This window comes from Schistocerca gregaria, chromosome X (assembly GCF_023897955.1).
Source record: "Schistocerca gregaria isolate iqSchGreg1 chromosome X, iqSchGreg1.2, whole genome shotgun sequence".
Taxonomy (NCBI): Eukaryota; Metazoa; Arthropoda; class Insecta; order Orthoptera; family Acrididae; genus Schistocerca; species Schistocerca gregaria.
In genome coordinates, this window is record NC_064931.1 from 324,745,284 (window position 1) to 324,763,510 (window position 18,227).

An 18,227-nucleotide genomic window follows, 5' to 3' on the forward strand; every position below is an offset into this window, starting at 1 on the left:
AGCCAATTTATATTCACCCAGTATTTGCGAACGAAAGCATTTAATGACTTCTAACTAACTTCACACATAATTTCAACCCCTTACGAGATTTTTTTCTCGCTGACACACCCCATAAAATTAGGAAAGGACAAAGTTTATCGCTTATTATATTTTCGCTATTCGTACAGTAAAACTACCGCATCATACATGATCTTTTAGTTTCTAACTTCTTTACTACTGACTGCATTTGCAAAACACTTTGCAGACTGCATATTTATATACTGCTGAATGTACATACAAATACACTCCTGGAAATGGAAAAAAGGACACATTGACACCGGTGTGTCAGACCTACCATACATGCTCCGGACACTGCGAGAGGGCTGTACAAGCAATGATCACACGCACGGCACAGCGGACACACCAGGAACCGCGGTGTTGGCCGTCGAATGGCGCTAGCTGCGCAGCATTTGTGCACCGCCGCCGTCAGTGTTAGCCAGTTTGCCGTGGCATACGGAGCTCCATCGCAGTCTTTAACACTGGTAGCATGGCGCGACAGCGTGGACGTGAACCGTATGTGCAGTTGACGGACTTTGAGCGAGGGCGTATAGTGGGCATGCGGGAGGCCGGGTGGACGTACCGTCAAATTGCTCAACACGTGGGGCGTGAGGTCTCCACAGTACATCGATGTTGTCGCCAGTGGTCGGCGGAAGGTGCACGTGCCCGTCGACCTGGGACCGGACCGCAGCGACGCACGGATGCACGCCAAGACCGTAGGATCCTACGCAGTGCCGTAGGGGACCGCACCGCCACTTCCCAGCAAATTAGGGACACTGTTGCTCCTGGGGTATCGGCGAGGACCATTCGCAACCATCTCCATGAAGCTGGGCTACGGTCCCGCACACCGTTAGGCCGTCTTCCACTCACGCCCCAACATCGTGCAGCCCGCCTCCAGTGGTGTCGCGACAGGCGTGAATGGAGGGACGAATGGAGACGTGTTGTCTTCAGCGATGAGAGACGCTTCTGCCTTTGTGCCAATGATGGTCGTATGCGTGTTTGGCGCCGTGCAGGTGAGCGCCACAATCAGGACTGCATACGACCGAGGCACACAGGGCCAACACCCGGGATCATGGTGTGGGGAGCGATCTCCTACACTGGCCGTACACCTTTGGTGATCGTCGAGGGGACACTGAATAGTGCACGGTACATCCAAACCGTCATCGAACCCATCGTTCTACCATTCCTAGACCGGCAAGAGAACTTGCTGTTGCAACAGGACAATGCACGTCCGCATGTATCCCGTGCCACCCAACGTGCTCTAGAAGGTGTAAGTCAACTACCCTGGCCAGCAAGATCTCCGGATCTGTCCCCCATTGAGCATGTTTGGGACTGGATGAAGCGTCGTCTCACGCGGTCTGCACGTCCAGCACGAACGCTGGTCCAACTGAGGCGCCAGGTGGAAATGGCATGGCAAGCCGTTCCACAGGACTACATCCAGCATCTCTACGATCGTCTCCATGGGAGAATAGCAGCCTGCACTGCTGCGAAAGGTGGATATACACTGTACTAGTGCCGACATTGTGCATGCTCTGTTGCCTGTGTCTATGTGCCTGTGGTTCTGTCAGTGTGATCATGTGATGTATCTGACCCCAGGAATGTGTCAATAAAGTTTCCCCTTCCTGGGACAATGAATTCACGGTGTTCTTATTTCAATTTCCAGGAATGTATATGTCACTATGCGACGCTAAGTTTAGGAGACACAACGTCATAAACAGTGATATGCGTCAAAAACTGCCGCATCATACATAACGGTTTAATTTATTGCTTCTTTATTACTTACTATATTCGCGGTATATTTTGCAGACAATACCCATATATACCACTGGATGTACATGCAAAATTACGTCCTTGTACGACACATAATTCAGGAGATATGACGTCAGAAACATTCAGATGGGTGAAAACGAAATCATAGGGCGACATTCGCTGGAGCTGAAGGTGAAATATGTGTGGAATATGTTAATTATACATGACATATACGTGGACCGATTCCAACCAAACTAGGTGCACTTATTATTTACCTTCTGGAACGAAATACTGTGGGATAAGAACAAGAAACCTCCTACTGGGGTGGGGGAAATAACGTGGAGAAAGAGGCAGAAGACGAGATGAACAGACACTGGGGAGGAGGAAATGAACTTAGAGGGGGTGAGAAGGAGATACTGGGGTAGGAGGTGAACAGATGGGGAAGGAGCATATGGAAAAAAGAGGAGCAGATGGAAAAAGAGATATGGAGGTTCAGATGGAGAGAGAAGGCAGGAGGAGAAGATGGACAGAGAGAGGGGAGGAGAAGATGGACAAAGAGAGGGCGGAGGTGGTGATGTATGTAGAGGGGGAAAGAGAAGATGGACTTAGTAGGGGAAGGAAGAAATGGACAGAGATGGGGGAGGGGGAGATGGATAGAGAGAGGAGAGAATGGGCAGAGAGAGGAGGAAGGAGGAGATGGACAAAAAGAGTACAGAAGGAAATGGATAAAGAGATGGCGGAGGAGGAGATAGACAGAGGGGGAAGGAGCAGATTGATAGAGAGGGGGAAAGTAACAGATGGGCAGAGAGACAGGTGTGGTGGAGATGGACAGAGAGAGTGAAGTGGAGGAGAGGGACTGAGAGAAGGAAAGTTACATGTGAAATGTTATACAATATGAGCTATAACATTTATTTCCCTTTACATGTATAACTTCGTTCATTTGATTGTTCTCTCTCGACTTTTGCTTTCTTTAGTTGTAGCTGTGTCGCATAAAACATAATGAAGCAAACTAATCTGCTTCTCATAATTTTAAACGTGGCTTACAGCCGCAACCGTATGTAAACGTTCAGTGAATGATGTAAAGAGCGAAAATTTTTGCAATCGATTTGCTGCATACATTATTTATAGGAATCTGCTACTGTTGACTTCCTCACACTACACAGAAATCCATTTCAGAGACTCGTTTGCTGAAAAGGGCTTAATCCGTGTGATACAAGGGAGCAAATAACATTATTGCCGCTGCTCCAGAAACGAGAGTGGGAAGAGAGTCCTTTATCACACCTTTTAAATAATTGTGTGTGCTGCCACTACTGCTTTGTTTTTGTTGGTCAATAATTCCATTTGTTTTGCACGTTTAAAATAATATAATGAAGAGATTACCAGCACACTCCAGATTTTCCAGGTTAATCCGGGACTGAGGCTATACAGATAGTCGAAAACACAGATAATCCAAAATACGCATGTTTCCAACGCAAAGCGTTATTTACTTTATTTGCTGAACGTGCTGCATGTCATATTTGAAAGCCCAATCCATTACTTAGCGCTACGCGCCGAAAACAACGGGTTGGAAATTATCGAACTTCAGCTCCTGTGGTAAGGGCTGAGCAGAGATATCAATGGGAAATCGGCCGCTAACGCGTTTCATTGGTAGTCACATTTATCTGTAGGCAAAATGGAAAACAACGGGAAAATATTTAAGGGGATACCCGACGGTGGGGCTAGGGCCCATATAGTCTTCTGGTATTAAAACAAGAGCCATATGCTTAACAATATATCCACTGCCAGGCACTTAATTGTGAATTGCAGGGTAATCATGTAGATGTAAATATATAAAAGAAAAATATACCTTCCAGTTACAACAAAATGCGCTACACTTCGTTATTTATTTTTCAAAGATCACCAAAATATGCACGCATAATCTGCGAACTGAATAACCCACACGAGGATAATAGAGAGCTTGCCGTATCTACTTAAGAGCCCGTTTTACACGAGGGACTTTCTGGTCAAAATAGACTATTCGAAGTGGATGCTTCTTTCTTGTTTGAGAAAAATAAGCAGCCAGCCACGTCTCGACTGTGTCTTTGACTCAATGATCTCTAAAGTGTGCCGAGTCATGCGTCCTCCCCGACCCGTCTCTCTCTCTCTCTCTCTCTCTCTCTCTCTCTCTCTTTCTCTCTCACTCCCTCCCCCTCTCTCTTTTTCGCAGTTGCACCACAACATCTCTTGTCAAACTACCACTCGTCTACTCCAGAGACTTTATTTTTAGTGTTACACCAAAGATACTGCTTTGCACCAGCACTCAAACTATTCCATGATTTATATACTGCGTAGTCCCTGACGTTACAAGAGTGTAACTACACCGTTTTGTAAAATTGTTCTTACGTTCCACAAAATATTGCAGCTATAACATACACATAGCCCATAATTATGTGACAATTTTTGCATAACATCCTATTTAATCTGTCACAATGAGTAATAAACATTATTATATTAATAAAAAGAAAGAGAAAAATTAGTCTTCCAGTAATCTTACCTGTGTTGTAATGCCATACACGATCCGCCTGAATGGAGAAGCTAGAGTAAGCTCACATTCTAGTTCTTCTCCTCCGAGTAGCAAATGTCGTTTTGCCGACTGAACGATGACTTGACATGTCCATTCGCTGTAGGGGTGCAAAAATCTTTTGCCGGCAGTCATGTTTTCAGACATATGCCCGATACTGATCGCCTACTGATGGGAGTCACTACAGACTATTCGATAAAAACTTTAAATTATACAGCGTATTCTCTATTGAAGCTAATGAATACAGATATAAACTATCTGATCAAAAGTATCCTGACACTTATTAATGAACATTAATATGGGCTGCGTCCAATATTCGCCTTTATGGCTACTGGAATTCTGCTTGGCACATTTTCAGTGACCTGCCTGAACGTGTACGGAAAAAAACGCAGCCAGTTTTCCCCCCATAGATGAAATCTGAGAATTTAGTGATGAAAGGCGCTGCGGCCAGGACCGAAGCTGATGTTCTAACTCAACTCAAAGGTGTTCCATTAGGTATAGAACGGGTCTCTGGGGGCGTAGTCCATTTCAGGAATGTTTTTGTTCAAAATTTTCTCACAGATGCTGCTTTATCAGCGGGCGCACGGTCATACTGATACGAACAATAATTCTCTTAGAACGGCTCCTGGACTGTACGCAGCACACTATGTTGTAAAATGTGTTCATATGCTACCGCATTGAGCGTTCACCAAAGTACATAAGGAGACTACACTCTAACCAGGAAAAACACCCACATCCTGTAACACCATCTCCTCCGTACTTCATTACTGGCGCGACATATGATGGCAGGTAATGTTCTACGGATATTCACTATTCATCGGATTGCCCCAGGCTATAGCGCGAGTCATCACTCCATATCACTCATATCCAGCCATCCACAGTGCAGTGGCGTCGCTCTTTGACCACTTCAATCGTCGCTTAGCATAGAATACAGATATATGTGGCTGATGAGGGGTTGCTCGATCCTTGCACCCAGTCTTTATAACTCCTGACGTACAGTCGTTCCGCTATCTGGTCTGCGTGTAGCACTATGGAATTCACGAGTGATTTCTTCGGCTGACTTCATGCGATTTTTTATAACCAGCCTGCGCAGTGCTCCACGGTCCCTACCAGTTAATGCATGACGTCTGGGTGGTCTAGATTTAGCTATGGTTGTTCCTTCACGTTTCTGTTCCACAATCACATCAGCAACAGTCGACATGGTCCGCCTTAGAAGGGTTGAAGTTTCCCTAATTAATTTGTTAAGTAAGTGATATCCAGTGACTAGTCCACGTTCGAAGTCACTGAGCTGTTCTGACCGACACATTGCGTTACTGATTCTCTTGACAACACAGTACTTCTTTTATTCTGGCGGTCCCTCCTCTCGCTACATCTAGTGGTCACTCCCGCTTGACATATGGGTGCCTGGAAACTTACGACCAGATAGCGCACATCGTTATGACGCACGAAATACTTTTAGATTCTAAACAGCAGACCTGATATATTCAATACGAAAATAAATTGAATGTTCCTCTAATAACTAGTATATTGAAGCATGGTGATAGTATGAACATGGCACTTAGTTGAAGCTCTCTTAAAAGCTTCCCCTTCTCCCACTCAGTTGTCTTTGGTTTGACCCCTCAAGCCAACTTCTTTGCTGTTGCATTACTGATTACGATGAAAGAACAACTAAACACTGGCCAAAGAACTGTTAGTCTAATTTCGCACAACGGAGTAACGTCTTACAACCAAACATGTGGTGGAAAGTGATGTAACACAGTGCATACAAATTCTTACCCGTTCCATATGATTCAGTTTCGGCGTGGTGGAATACTGCAAGGGCATCACTTTGAAGCCCCTCTTACTCATGCTAATTAGACAAGGAGCGCTATGAGGGAAAAAGTTGGAAATTCTCGGAATATTTTAAGTAAACAGTGAAATTTCACTTATTTTTCAATGCCAACTTTTTATTTTCCTTTCCAAGAACACGGACAAGTGGTTTATTAAATATCAGAACGTCAACAACGAACATCAAGTGATCACGTAACACATTATGGTTAACATTTAGAAAAATAGTAATTAAAGGCGATGGGAAATGCACTCGTCGCTAAGGGACTGAGGTAATTTCTTGTGATAAAGGAAAGGGGTGTTATTGCCTCACATTCTTTTAAAATACCTTCAGGAAGCATCCTATATTGTTGTTTACTGTTCATTGCGGCAATACAATGATAACAGAGCCGGGAGTCAGCACTGCCCGGGGAGAAAACTAGAGTTCCACGAAATTCCGAAATTCAGTGCTGTGACAAAACCCTCCCAGCATCTATGTTCTCATTCTGTTTGGTATCCAGAACTCCATGTACTGCATTGTGACAATAAATAGTATCGTGAGAATTATCATCATACACAGGTTACACTCTAGTAACTTTCTCTTGTCTTGACCACACTTTTTATTATTTCCAAAATCACCTTACGCGTTTCGACATTCCGTCATTTTCAAAGACTATAAAATACAACACAAAACTGGTGTCAAAAGGTATGAAAATATGTTACATTTCACCATTGATTAGAGACATAGTATTAATCAGTAGAATATGGCATCCTAGGTCACCAGTCATGTAAAACTGTTCATTAGATACACTGTATCTCGACAACTTCCTCAATCACGAGACAAGTGTAAACTGCTACGAAGGGGCACATTGGAAACCAAGTGGAGTAAACCGCTAGGTGGCGTTGGATACGTGGTACACACTGCACTTCTTTGTTCACAAATTCATTTTCATCGTTACGTCCTATAATTTCATCGGTAAAAAATTCACGGAAATCACTTTACAGTGTTTTACAAGAAGTTATTTCTTTACAAAACAATTGCTGGAGAAGCAACCTTAGAATGAAATCTTCTTGTATAAACAGTAAAAAGCCAGTCAGTTGCAAATTGAGAGGTTTATTAAAACCCCTTTACCATGATTCCAAAGTTTATAAAAACGTTTGCTTCAGAAGCAGATATAGACAATTGGATTACAGTGTCCGTAGCAAATCATGGATGTGCCCATTTGGATCATACAAAAGATTCGGTGTATTTGCACAAAACCTGTTAATAAGATGGCAAGGGAGAATATGCGGTTACAGTGGTATATGTTGTTGTGTGTTGTGTTGTGTGATTATGTTGTGTGTGTTGTGTTGTGTTTCAACGACTAATGAATACTGCATATATTCCATACACATATTCGCATACATTCATTATAGTTCCTTGTGCATTTTCCCTACCCATCGCCCCTCACCATAATATTACATAGGACACACCCTATGACTTGGCTACTTTTCCTGAAATCGTACCTGACGTTTGTTTTTTCCTCACGTAATATTCAAATTACTTATTGCTCATCACAACATTTTGTCACATGACCAAGATCTGGGCGTTTTGTGCAATGAACTCCCCACTACTTGGTAATCAATCTTTTACCACCACTGGGCAAAACTGAAAGTATAATTTTTTGTTGTATCTGGAGAGCGGCTTGCAACGAGCCACGTAAGCAGTAACAACACTGTGTAAATGATGATAAGATTATATTGTTACATATTCTAACTAACTCATTAATTATGCACAGGGGCAGAGTATGATCTGTATCATTTTCTACCACAGACAATGTCTACACTGAATGAATACCTAACGTCACACTCGCATGCACACATAATTTAGATAATAAATTATGTGAAAAACATTTAAAACGAGACAACCGTATTTTACAAACTCATCGAAATTATCCAAATGTTACTCAGACGTGGTACTGGCTGGTGATATGCATTACAGTTGTTGGTTATGTAATTAGCAAGTGGAGCCTTGTAATATTAATTTTCATTAGTTACTGATATTTACTGAGAACTTTAAAAATCACCAATAAACGGCAGCAGTTTCTTTGTACATAATAATGCTGATCAAGAACTTTTGCAATAACTGATACATTGACATTAAAGCTGAGTAGCAAGTGACTGAAAAATAGCCAGCCAGCTGAATAGACTCTTTCACTTATCAGTTTTCATTAGTTGTTTGTACACCATTGCCTTAAAATGCATAAAGTCTTACCTTCTTGTCATCAGCATCTTCATCATCAATAACAACACTTCGCATTCATAGATGAAAGTCGGTGACCCATCACACAATCCTCTTAACAGTCTGTCTCCATTTTTTCCGGTCTTCTGCATCTCGGAGTACATGTTTGGAGTGTCTCCTCTTTTATCTGGTCTATCCATCGTCTCGGTGGTCTTCACTGCAATCTTTTCCCTTTGACTTTGCCTTGGATGATCATCTTTTCCTAGTTATCCTCCTGTCTTCAAATTATAAGACCAAAAAACTGCAGAATTCGCTGGAAACAAATGCCGATCAACCTCTCCTCCACCGTGACATCTTGAAGGATTGATTTGTTTCTCCGTTTGTCCATACATGATATTCCATGATATTCTCAGCAACTTCCCATATACCCACATTCCTTCTTGTACAACATGGAGTATTTACAACAATATTCTCGTAACAAACTTGTAATACACTTGTAACACATTTACCTTTCACAAATATTACTTCCTCCTGAATATATTTTCTTTCCATTGACGCCCGGGTTCCCGGGTTCGATTCCCGGCGGGGTCAGGGATTTTCTCTGCCTCTTGATGGCTGGGTGTTGTGTGTTGTTCTTAGGTTAGTTAGGTTTAACTAGTTCTAAGTTCTAGGGGACTGATGACCATAGATGTTAAGTCCCATAGTGCTCAGAGCCATTTGAGCCATTTTTTCTTTCCATTCAAATCACAGCAAGAATTTAACTACCGGATAGGAATTATTGATAATTGCTAACAGGATCGCTATTATTGGATAAGGTTCAGGAACAATTATCAAGCAGTGTGAAATAACACAAAATTCGATAGCAAATATTTGTCTGAATATTATTTTGGCAAAAGTATAAGCTTTACTTATAGACAGTAAGCATACAGTTCTAAATTTGCGCAAATATTTATCTTCGTCGTCTTTGATATTGTATTTTGTGTCAAGATAGTACTGTGCAATTATTCAGCACAAAGTACTAATAATTTGTGTCAGTGAGAGAAATATTACCCGAATGTGTAGACATTCTTGGTATACTACGTCGGAGATAGTCTTCTGAAACAGATAATCGCTTACGAAATCAGTGTATATGCTTCATCTTTTATAACGATATGTGCATATTATTTCTGAACAGATCTTGGGACACGTCTGATCTTTGCAGCAGCCAACACCAGAATCTTTCTTTAACTTTACTCTCTCGCGTAAGCCGCGACTACAGCAAGTTATTTATACCGTCAGTTTACTATTTCGACTTAACTACTAACTTTGTCCAGGTGGAACTTCTTTTGTAAAATTGTACAAAACTGTGTACAGTCATTTTCTAAACAATTTTGAAATACAACATGAAAGGATAATACAAAATACTAGTATGAATAATGATGTTGTACATATAGTAATAAACGCTAGGTGAAGCACACTCAATTAAAAATTAAGAAAACTTGTGTAAGCAATACTGAAATAAGAGCAAAACATTTAAATTGGTATTAGGGTGTGCTAAAATGTGTGTCTAGGCTCACTTCAGTCCTGTTTTGAATGGTAATATAAAGCCACATTCGAAATATTCACTAGTATTTCCATCTTCAAGGTTCTACTCTTACATCGTTTCTTTAAAAGTATTTGCATCTGTATCCTCTGTTGTACGAGGGTTGTCCTGAACGTAAGTTCTGATCAGGCACTAAATGGAAACCACAGTGAAAATCAGAAACATTTTATTTGCTAGAGTTAGCTACACTTTCCAGATACTTCTCTACATAGTCACCGCTCCGATTTAGACATTTGTCGGAGCGTTATACCAAATTTCCAACACCACTGTCATAGAAGGCAGCCGTCTGTGCTTTCCAATAATTCTCTACTTAAGTCTATAGGGCGTAGCCTGCGCCCAAGTGTTGTCTTCATATCCAGCGTTTCATGTGAACAGAGATGATACTCAGGACGAGCCAATTAGGGCTGTGTTGTAGGTGATCGAACATTTCATATCAAAAAGGCTGCAGGAATGTCTTCACTGCCCCTGCAGAGTGCGGCCGAGAATTGCCATGAAGAAGGAAGTGTGTGGCAGTTGTGTTAGGTGGGCTGCATTCATTAAGGCGAAGCCTCTCAGAGGGCCCTCCTACGTGGCGGGAGACATCGTCGTTCTAGGCACATTTACTTGCTCACAGTGCGCTCACCACTGTAAAGAGCGTCTTGATGTGATCGACGGTCATATTAGAGACACTACCCAACACATCTGTGCAAATCTTCATCTGGTTTTCACAGTGGTGTCCATTTCGCGACCGATCGGAACTTACTTTCTGGACAATCCTCGTGTTACACAGTATCATCAAAAATCTAGCCAGGTCGCTCACTCAAGTTTCTTTCTCTGTATGTTTTCCATCATCATATCGGTGTTATTTGATGAATCCGTTACCAGGATGATATGTAATTAGTTTGCTTGCTTTTCTTTGTAGGTACTTCCTCTTTTCTGGACAATTGCTGACAATTGCTGTCTCGCTATTTGTGAATGAGCTAATAACACTGGACAAAAAGTTTACCAACCCAGGGGGCTACACACCTGTCCTTCATAATGGCATCAATTATGCGTGTCAGAGAGTCCACAAGTATCTTCAGGTAATCCATATTCAGCGAAAGCCACGGATTGATGATTAGATCCTGTAGAGGTATCACATTTCGAGGATGTTGATTGCTGAGTTTTATCTCCTGTTACAAATAGTCCAAGCCTGTTACTATGGGCTTAAGATCGGGTGATTCAGCAGTCAGACTACGTACGATATGGAGCCTGAGTGTTTGTCAAACCAAGAACTTATGCGTACAGTCCTGTGAACGCGATTGGTGTCACCTTGCAACACAGGAGTGTCCACGCGATACTTATCATGAAATCATCTACATCATTGCGTTTGCATACATTTCCTAATTACCCCGTGTCGTGTTTCTCTGAACTACAATTTTTCTTTTGTGACTGCTGCAACTTGCCAATTAGGGCCACATGCGCCTGCACCTACTAAGATATTTCCTTTTTAACTTCGCTTCTAAATCACTTGCTCTTGCATTGTAGATTTATTTCCTAACTGCTCGTTTTCACTTAACATAATTAGTTCTTCACATCAATGCTGTACATTCAGCAAATGTTTTTTTTTTTCAGAATCCCAATTTCCCGAACTAGCCGTGCTGGTTGGCGCTATTCTCTAACTGTTTTGCAATCATGCTCACATACACTGCTCTATTTAATGGAAATCTCACTGCAATGCTCAGAGTGCCGCCCTTTTGTTATGACAGAGTCCGCAAGTGGCCGTGACCGTGCATTGTTCTGGCTGGGTCGGCAGTACCCTAGTCTGCTTGACTCCCCTTCGGTTCTTGATGCGCAACACGCAGACCTAGCACGAGCACCAACACGCTTTTAGAACCAAAGGGGTAAAACAGTCCTTCCACGCAGGCGACAAAGGATAGCACTTAACGGTTTAATTACAAACACATTCTTATTTACATATTATACATTTTAAGTGTCACAAAATAAGTGACACTCGAAGCAGTCGTGGTCTCAGAAACCAGCCAGCAATAACTTCACTCCGCACACGATACTGTCGTGCCCATCTTTGATATATACTGCATCCATTCCTCTAAATGTCTGCCCATAATGAAGCACGTGTTGCGTCTTGTGCCTCAACATTTCCACTCGTTTAGAACTATTGGCCCAGCAGTTTTACAGCTAAAACTGTGATTCGTGTCATTATGCTCAACAATGGAGACCAATTATTAAAGTTCAAGACTTCTGTAACTAAGGGACTGCATACTGTAGTCTGTGCTGGCTTAGAATATCTGCTCCATCCTGAATCAGACTTGAAGGTAACCCTAACGCCACAAATAACAATCTTTGCACACCAACATGTACCATTTCCCATCACGTTCTCAGGACGGATGGTCGTATGAAACAAACTGCAATTTCTCAAATTATAATGCATTAAAATAGTCATCAGTTGGTAGGAGTGTTTGTTCCATATGAGAGACGGAGAACTATTTTTAATGAAGACTTGTGTAGCTTCGGAGAGCAGAATGTCTGACTGCAGTACATAAACAACGTTAGTTTCAGTATTTACATATTAGACCCCTCCAATTACTTAAGGTCGAGATGTAAAGTTGCCGGCATCGTGAAGCGACAACCTACATCGATGCGCTGTTTGAAGTCTTATGCGCTTAAACTGTAGAATGTATCTTTAAACTGTCATGTACAGTGCGCGGCTAAATGCACAAACAAACTAAGTTCGGTGTGCCATGGACATTGACGTGGAATAAACGCAGCATGCATATCCAACGGGTACATTGACATGTTGCTGATGCTCGGCAAATGACGACACAATGCCATTGAAGCAGCCGTGGCTTATGCCGTGAGATAGCTAGTCGTGAATCTCCATCAGCCAATATTATCTAACGTGATGGACAACAACTTCGAGAAAGCCACAAGCACAGACGACTTCCAACATCGCTTCTAGGGAGTTCCAAGTCATCAGCTACTTCACATCTTGTCCGCGGGTCGTTTAGAAGGCGAATTGATATGTGCATTCAGGGGAAAGGGCACACGTTTGAACACTTCACTAAAATGAACATTCCGTCCCCATAAGATCGATATGAACAGAGTGAAATACCTACACAACATTGCCTCCTTCCCTAATTAAAATTGATAGAAATTTTATTTGTGCACAGTTGGTTTAAGTAAATCAGCGTAGTAGTAAGAATGATCTATTTAAAAAACTTTTCTCGTTGCTGTAACTCTGTGGAAAATGGCTAAATAAACTATGTTCGTAACTCTACAGAAAGAGAAACGTTTCTTGCGTTCACCTATCTAAATAAATATTCCTTTCACCTCCAATTTCGTAAGTTACACAAAGAAGCGCCTTACCTGAAACACCCCGCCTAAAGCGCTTAATAGCCTCCACATAACTGTAAATCAACGTTTAAAATGTCTCCTAGTCTATTTGTATCTAAACAAAAAAAGGAAACTTTAGCCAACTATTTCTTTGTTACATCCCATGGTATCAAGCGTCCTATAATATACGCAACGCACAATTCCATGTTTCACTTAAGAAAAACAGAAGCAGTTTCTTGTAATTTCTGTCGGGCGAAAAGCGGTCTTTAGTCTTTCCTCATAAACTATATCCATAAGGAGATTCCGGTGCTGGTTGACAGAAGAGGTGAGTTGGAATACATTGTTCCATTGCTATAAGGGCTTAGCGATAATATCATCGCGGTTAAAAAGTCTAAAGACGCTGTACCTTTCACTGTAGTCTCAGAGAGTTGAGGACTGCCACTGGGCGACGCACCGCAAGTTTCCTCATTTCCACCCGCTTATGTGTGTTCTTTTACTTCAAGTTTCTGTTTTTCGGTCAAGCTCTTGAAAAATTCGGGACGTCTTAAACAGTTGTGATTGGTAGACGTTTTCATAATCTTCACTCGAAGCTCGCGTACCGATCTCACATGTTTCCCCCAAATGCTTCTGTCCTCTACTGCTTCTTGAAAATTATTTACGCCCATCGTTTCACACATTGTTTTATTTCATTTACCCATGTTCTCATGGGTCTCCTCCTTGCGATCTGATCAAATGACTTCTCAATGAATATTCTTGAAACCACTTGATCCTCTCTTATTCTCATCAAATGGTCTGTTCGTTGAAGTCTTAGGGAATTTATTACACTCATTACTGTTGCTTGTTGTGATAGCATGTAGCTTTGTGTGTTGTCTTTTCTTCCAGCTTTTATGATTCCTTATCACGGTATGGACCAAAGATTTTCATGTAAGGTTTGTTTTCAAATTCTTTTAACTGCTTTACTTAAGTTTTAGTTAAACTTCGTGTTTATAATCCATAGGTCAGTACTGCTATGATAATTGTGTTATACAGTTCCATTTTAGTTTTCCTTTTTCATTGGTTTCGATCCTAGACGTTTTTGTTTGAAGTAGTGGGCTGTATTAGCATTTTGTAGAGTCTTTTTCACTGATACTGGCCTGATTTTTCTCGTTTATCATTGCGCCAGGAAATTGGAGCTGTTCAACGCGTTCTAACTTATGTTTGCTGATTATTAGATACGATTGGCTGTCTTATTCGCCTCTACATCTTTGAACTGTCATTATTTTGTTTCTTGATCGTTTGCTTGTAGGCCAAATTTGGATGCTTCTTCTACGAGCTTCACAAATAACAGTCTAATCTCTATTTTACTTTTTCCCATAAGCACTATATTATATGCACATGGTGGATGTGTCAATAATAATTGTATCCAAGTACTGAACTGCTTCATAAAACTTTTATTCAACAGTGAGACTGTTCTGTTGGAGGGAGTTGGCAACTTAGTTTTGGGCCAAGTTCGCACAGAGCATGTTAAGTATTCCAATTTACCCCTCACTCATATTTTTTGTATGTAGGTAACTGTTGTCGTATTTGTAACTACATTGGGAACCAAAATAAAAGGAAACCCAGTAATTGTGTCTGAAATTTGGTTCAAAGGTGTCTACAATTTTCCTCTGTAATGATACAAAAGCTTGGTGCCCTGCGGCTTCACCCTCAGGCTCGGAGACGCTTCAAACAGCAAGACGTCTACACATTCGAAAAAAAGGCCATAGCTCAGAAGTTAATGACATCTGTAAGGTGTGCTGATGACGTCACCTTGGCACCAAAACTCACCACAGTTATGTTCAACGCCACCGTGTACGTGACACACGATGGGAAGCTCGTCACATCCCCTCTTACCCACATTTCACCCCTTCTTTTGACGCCTCTGCGATGGAGGTTAGAACCGCGACACCCAAGCGTTGAAATCATGGGGTTTTCCTATGGGTGGCCAAAGAAAACATTTCAAACGCACGGCCGTTCCGAATCGACACGAAGAGACCACGGAGGGTGGCATACAGAGCTTCAATGAAACCAACCCTTTCCCTGGGACGTTGATTTCCATACATTTCGAGGTCGGAGGCGACAGTTCGCAGTGGAATGAGCAACAGCACAACTTTCTTGACAAATCTGGTCACTGGTGACACCTCCTGGATGTTTCAATCCTACACTATGGACAATGCGGTGCCGCACCCACGCTGAACCTGATCTCACCCTTTTGGAGTGTAGCCTGACAGCAATTTTTGCTGGCCATACCGTGTGGAACTACTACAGACCCTCTAAAGCCATTAGACTAAATGTGAACGTGACGCAAAGCAGAAAAGTGTTTTTATGTTTCTTGTTCGTTCCTTTCTTGGCGCCCTGTTGTGGCGTGGTCACGGGAGGGCTCGGCATTCTCACATGCGTGAGTAAAATGACAAAGTGTCCCTCTAAGACCATCCAGTTCGGCAATACTCTCCGTGCCACCTTTACAACATCGTTGAGAACATTGAAAATGTTCCTGTCACAAGCTTCGATACTAATTCAGTCTCGCGGCTGCTCTAGTTCCTGATGGTAGACAAAATCCACCTAAAGTAGTGTTAATGTTGAAGGGCTATGCCTACACCTCTACACTCTTTACTGCATAGCTTGATGTGAATAGAGAGCTTTCAGGCGTGTCAAAAGGCTTTCGATGACACAGTATCATTCTTTTTAGTATCTTGCGGAAATCATTCTGCAATTCATCTCAAGTGGATTCTTCTCAATAATAAATATACTTAATTCTTAAAACTAATTTCATTTTGTATGCATTCGCTATGACTTCGACTCATGTTACCTCGAACGCGTGAATAATCTAGGACACGATATACATGCTACAGACTTTATTGAGGGAAGAACTAAATATCGACAAAATTCACTTGCAGAATACGTCAAAACATATAACTATCTAGTGGAAGGGCTTCTTTTCAAAGCTTTCGTGTGACATGCTTTGGAACAGTTTGCAAATGTTTGGAACAACAGTGCGGTCCAATCAACATATAAAATTGAAATATATGTCTTCTAATGTGTTTGCCACATTCTCTTTTGAATTGAAGGCATATACGTGGGCTATTCGGAAAGTAAGGAACGATAGGTCGCAAAATGGAAATCACAGTGAAAATCAAAACTGTTTTATTTGCAACAGTTAGCTACAACTTCGAGCTACTTATCTCCATAGTCGCCGAATCGACTTAGACGTTGGTCATAGCGTTGTACCAACTTTCCAATACCCCCGTTATAGAAGGCAGCCGCCAGTGCTATCAACCAATTCTCTACCCTGGTCTACAGCTCGTGGTCCGTGCCAAAATGTTGCCTTCATAGCCAGCGGTCCATGTGAGCAAAGATGAAACTCAGAGGAAACAATTACGGGCTATATTGTGGGTAATAAAACATTTCCAATTGAAAATGATGCAGGAGCTTCTTCATTGCCCCTGCAGAATGTGGCTGAGACAATTATGTAAGGTTGGCTGCATAGCTTCAGGCGAAATTTCTCACCCTCGTACTTGGCGGGAGACACTACTGTTCTAGGTATCTTTATGTGCTCCCTGTGTGCTCAGAACTATAAAGAACATCGTAACGCGATGGATGGTCATACTAGAGACACTACCCAACACACCTGTGCGAAAGTTTCGGAATTTCACTGTGGTTTCCATTTCGCGAACGATAGTTCCTTACTTTCCGAATAACCCTAGTATACCGAGCGCCGTGGCGCCATTGTCAGTGCACTGGACTTGTATTCTGGAGGCCGATGGTTCAAATCATGGTCCTACCGTCGAAATTTACATTTTCTACGATTTTTCCTAATCCGCTCTAGACAAACCCCAGGATGGTTCCCCGGAAAGGCCACAGCCGATTTCCTTCCGCATCTTTCAAATATTCCGGGTTTGTCCTCCTTCTCTAATGACCTCAATATCGAAGGGACGTTAAACCCTAATCTTCCTTTCTGGAGGGACTATATGCCAATACACCGAAACTTGATAGTCGGTCAAGAATACATTATTTACCAAGCACAAAATTACTGGTAAGTTTGACGTAGTTTCAAGAAATTATTTCTAAATATTCAGCTGTTAACTATTAGCGAGACTTCATATAACTGTCTTAAAGATCAGGCAAAACACATATAGGTAATATGTATGTGTGTGGAGATAAGTGTTACGTTCTTGATAGTAAGAACTAGTGTGCCTAAACAGTAGCCTACGAAATACGGTTGTGAGGTTTGACCTGTGCATTAATGCAATACTTATTGTCTTATTGACCTGTTAGTTACAGCGCCGATGTCAGATATATTTCAAGGGGAGGCCACGACGTTCGGATCACGGATTTACTTCAGACTTTGTACACGTTTATTAGTATTTGGAAATTTGCGATGAGGTCTTATGGGACCAAACAGCTGAGATCATCGGTCCCTAAGCTAATTCGCTAATTAAGCTAACTTAAACTAACTTACGGTAAGGACAACACACACAGCCATGCCCGAGGAAGGACGAACCTCCGACGGGGAGAGCCGCGCGGACCATGACAAGGCGCCTGAGACCGCGCGGCTACTCCGCTCGGCCCGTTTATTAGTCTATTAGGACAACATAATATGCAACTAGCAAGGCGTACTACTTAGACAACTTCGAGAAAATCACAAGATCAGTTTAACGCGTCAGTGGTGTACTGGTGCGTTGCGACCCTCTGCACAAGTTGTCGATACACATGTGGTTACCGATCAAGCTGCTCGATCAGGTCCCGCTCATGTTCTTTTTTTAATTTATATTTTTTTCAACACTAATCACATTATTTCATAGATATTATATTTTAAAGTTAACATGATGAAAAAGACACTGGTATATGAATGAACTATAATTGAATTTCCAATGTTACTTCTTTGTTTGCTATTTTTTATTATCACAACAATATTATATTTTAACTGTCGGCAAGTAAACGAC